Source organism: Lissotriton vulgaris, chromosome 10 (genome assembly GCF_964263255.1).
Source record: "Lissotriton vulgaris chromosome 10, aLisVul1.2, whole genome shotgun sequence".
Classification (NCBI taxonomy): Eukaryota; Metazoa; Chordata; class Amphibia; order Caudata; family Salamandridae; genus Lissotriton; species Lissotriton vulgaris.
The window spans coordinates 500,212,189-500,216,454 of NC_141698.1; the positions used below are offsets into that span (position 1 = coordinate 500,212,189).

At 45.0% G+C, this 4,266-nt stretch overlaps 1 non-coding gene across 1 annotated transcript; it reads left to right on the forward strand.

The window, feature by feature from the left end:
* The first annotated feature begins 1,974 nt into the window (after window positions 1-1,974).
* On the forward strand, window positions 1,975-2,046 carry TRNAT-CGU (transfer RNA threonine (anticodon CGU)). The gene has a single exon. It is a non-coding gene; the product is annotated as a tRNA-Thr (tRNA).
* The last annotated feature ends 2,220 nt before the right edge of the window (window positions 2,047-4,266 follow it).

Consider the following 4,266-nt stretch of genomic DNA (forward strand, 5'->3'; position numbering starts at 1 on the left):
CTTGCATTTTCTCTTCTTAGGAGGAGGGGAAAGATGTTCTGAGGAGGAAGAAGAGAGATGGTCATCACTGTCGGCCTCCACTGCCATCGTCTGTGGTTTGGATATGGACATAGACTTTGCCAAACGTTGAAAGTCTGAAGCATGTGGATTCCCAGGTGAACTGGTATATTTTCGCGACGCAGGGACCCAACCCTGCTGTTGAGCATACTTAGTCAAATGTCTTTTGAGAGGAGTAATGGCCCGAACCAGTGCCTTATTCATAGAGTGCTGAACACCCCTATCCAGTGCTTCTACCAAGCCCTGTTCAAAAGAATCAGAGGCCTCCTCATAATATTCATTGTCATCCGCATAATAACAGTCTTCCATGATACAGCAAACGTGAAATTCAGCCCAAAGATGACTTAAGAATGGGTTTGCCGAAGGCAAAAGTCAGGGGGAGTGTCAAAAACCCCACAGCAAGCCAAAGAAGCTGCAAAAATCGCTTCAATAAACAATAGAACGTGGAGGGAGGGCTTGCCGTGTAGAAAAACACACTCTAGGCAGAGCCTATGCAAATTATTCTTGCCTGAAGCCTTTAATAGCGACCGGCGTCAACAAGGGGTTAACAATGAGGCTGTGGGCGAGTCAGTCGCGAAGGACGTCCTGCCAGAATGCTCCGGTTCTGTATGAAAGCACGGAGCGCCGGAAATGTCCCACTGCGCATGCGCGGGCACCGGCCGCCTCAATGAACGGGGAAGAGCTCGCGCAGGCAGCGCGAGCCTTCACAAACCCCGACTTCCACTCCACCAACAAGAAGACACAGGCGCAGAGCGCCCAAACATCAAGGGAGGTGGGCACACGCTCCCTGCCGTGCCGCTAGCAAAAAAGTGTACGCGAAGGAAAAAACGAAGCGCACCAGCGCGAAACCTAATGCGGCACAAGCGCAACAAAGCGCGAAAGATAACGGGGCACAAAGCGCGAGCACAGCGCGAAATACAGTATCAATTCAAAACATCAAATCGTAAGTAGAAAGTATGAAAGCACTTAACTGGCTGCGGAGCAACAAAGAAAGAGGAAGTGTGACTCTCTGTATTCCATTATATACCCCAGACTCTATGGTTGTTGCCCATGTGTTTATGGGTATTGTAGTTTATTTGTTTCTATGGCTGCTGGGCATTTCATTAAAGAAATGAGATAGCATAATCGGAGCCTCCTGTCCTGAAATAGAATTAGATCGGGATCACAATTAGACCTGGGACTCCCAAAGACAGTAAGTAACCCATATACCAGAATCGTTCATTGTTTTGTAGTTTTACAGTGTGAAATCGTTTTTCTATGAAATCACATACAACCCTCATCATATATATACGCAAAAGCAATAACGTGGTGCACAGTATATGTATGCAAAGCTTTTTACGTGGTGCACTTGTGAAGACAGGAATGGCCCTGACTGATTGGACTGCTTAGTCCACCATATAAATAGTCCCACCAATTGGATCGCCAACATGCCCATTGGCCAATTTGCGATTGCCTGCCTTGCCAATCTGAGCCTGAGCTGTGATAAATAAACGGGCGGGGCGAGGCTGGGCAGGACCGTATCCCGTGTGTGTTTGTGTGTGTGTGTACCAGCCCGCGCCCCTGCACAGCGTGCCGTACACCAGCCTTAGCTAGACCCGGTGTCTACCGAAGTCTAGAATATAACAGCTACAAGTTTATGGCTCCACTTAGAGAGCGAAAATGGTTTTAGAAAGACAGGCGCACGCGCGCCAAAAGCAATTATTTTGACTGCACGCGATCCTGAGAGAGACCGGAAGCCCAGTCATAAAACAATTGCAAAGCCAGCAATCGCGGTGCTCTGGCGTTCAATATATCACGTAAAAAAAGCAAAAAAGAAATGTATAGAAGTAATAGAATTAAATAAAAGTAGGAGGCGTTAGTTGGATCCGAAATCATGTCATAACAAAATGCCGAGAAGGATGGCATTGTACATGTGGTGGCTCGGTGGCCAAGTGGTAAGGCGTCGGTCTCGTAAACCGAAGATCACGGGTTCAAACCCCGTCCGAGCCTCAACGTTGAATTTTATTCAGAGAAGTTTAAACTTGCGAAACAATTCCCTCTATATTGCCAGGAAAATTGTGGAATTCTTACTCTTGTAATCCAGGTATGGTAGTTGAGGGTGGGGATAGGCTGTATTTAATAGGCCCCCGTAAGGGTTAGCGCAGCCGATTGGCCTTTAATATAAACATCGGTGCCCACCTAAATCATTAAAACAAGTGTTTCTGAAATGTCACACTGGCACAAATCTTATCACACGACTCCATGTCCTATGCCATGGTTCTCTTTTGCAAATTATTGTTTTTAGGTGTCCCTGCTCAATTGCTATAACTAAAGTCAAAAAGTCCTACAAGTCCCAGAATGGATTATATTAAAGAAAACCCAGTGGTAGACTATCTCGTCCTCGACGACATGGAATTATCTAGAAACCTGGAAGCAAGCTGGATGATTGGGCAGCTGGTTTTATGTGAAATGGAGCTAGGAAAATATTGTGCATTAAGAAGAAATTGATTGTGGTCCTATTTCTATACATATATAACACATATTACTTATTAATCATCCACACACTAGTGAAATGGAGCCAAATTGTCACCCTACTTTTGAAAATAAAACCGCAGATATATAATGAAATCGGTTTGCTCCACGTTCTGTTCTTGTGATTAAATATTCTATGGAGCAAACACTGATTGCTTCATTCCTTAACACAAAAGGCTGAAAATTGTGCTGCTTGATTTGAAGGCGGTGCCCTCCGGTTCTCATGTTTTTTAGACCAGCACTTATTTTTCCTCAACAAACTTTGATCCAGAGCAAAAGAGAGAAAACCACTAAAGAGGGGAAAGAGGGAAAGAAATACATAAAACAGGGAAAAAGCAGGGATGGAAAAAAACATACAAATGTGAGAGAAAGAGGGTCATATTCATAACAAAATGTCGGAGCGCAGAGCTACGCCAAATTCGGAAGCGCCGTGCTCTGACATTTCCAATACACAGGGATTTGCTGTATTTACTACAATATGGCGCAGCCCTGTGTTTTCCCTCGCACTGGCTGTTCCTTCTCACTCTTCCCCATAACACTTGTTACACACCTCTCCTATTCCCACCGCCTAATACAAAACCTGACGTTTTCTTCTTACACAATACTTCTCTGTAACATTTTCTAATGCTTAGTACCTCGCCACAATATCTGGCCTCTGCTCATGCTTCCTTCACACAGCACACTGATTCTTTGTCGATCTTGAAGGAAAGTGTTGATGGGGGATTCATTTCAAATTACTTTACTGTGTTGTTGGGCATATTATAGAAGGATCTTATTACTTAACAGAGCCACTTAGTTTTATCAGTTGTGTACTTCATTGTAAGTTGATCATGGCAGCCCCTTACAGATGATTACTTTGATGTGCTGATTAACAAAGATAATGTTTCCTGTCGGGATATGTCAGGAACATTGTAGCTTGTCTGGAGCAGTATCTTTAAAGTGTGCGCTGGGCACAGGGCCAAGCGAATGCCTGTGCTGCAGCTGAGAAAAAGATAAAGGCAATCACTGAACCCTATTCATGAGCTGTGCTGTATGTAGCTCAAGTACTAACCTTAATACTGTCCAAGATTTTTCTATGCGCTTCAGTACATATGATCATGACATAGCCCCTAGTGTTAAGAACATGACATTACAATTTGCAACAAGTTTTGGAGAATATGTTGGCTTGCTGGGATCCGAATGGGTGCTGATGAGTATAGAGATCAATAGAGATCTCCCCACAGACTATTCCAGCAGGCGGCACAGTCCACTGTGCCAGTAAGTCTGGGAATTAATTAGGGGCAAAGAGGCGGGGTTATGAGTGGGTTTGGGTTGGCCTTCAGGGTGCTGAACATGCCTCTACATGGAAATCCTGCATACCTGGAGGCTAAATATATTGATGTCTTATGTAGATCACAGCTTGACGAGAAATAAAGGACCAGGTGTGCAGTGAACTGTGAGAAAGTACTTCTTTTTGCACGGTTAGCCCCCACTTTTGCCTGGTTTTGATGTGGTTTCAATTGTAGTGCACAGAGTCCCTGCCATCCAAGTCCCCTGTGCCAGTGCTTCTTCCCTAAAAACAAATTCCCAATTGGTACTTCTATCCCTTGTAAGTCTCTGGTAAGTGCTATCTTGCGTACCTAGGGCCTGGGAGCTGAGGAGGGTCCGCTGGGACACCCCTCACTGGTACCATGCCAATACCCTTGCAGCTGGCATGCC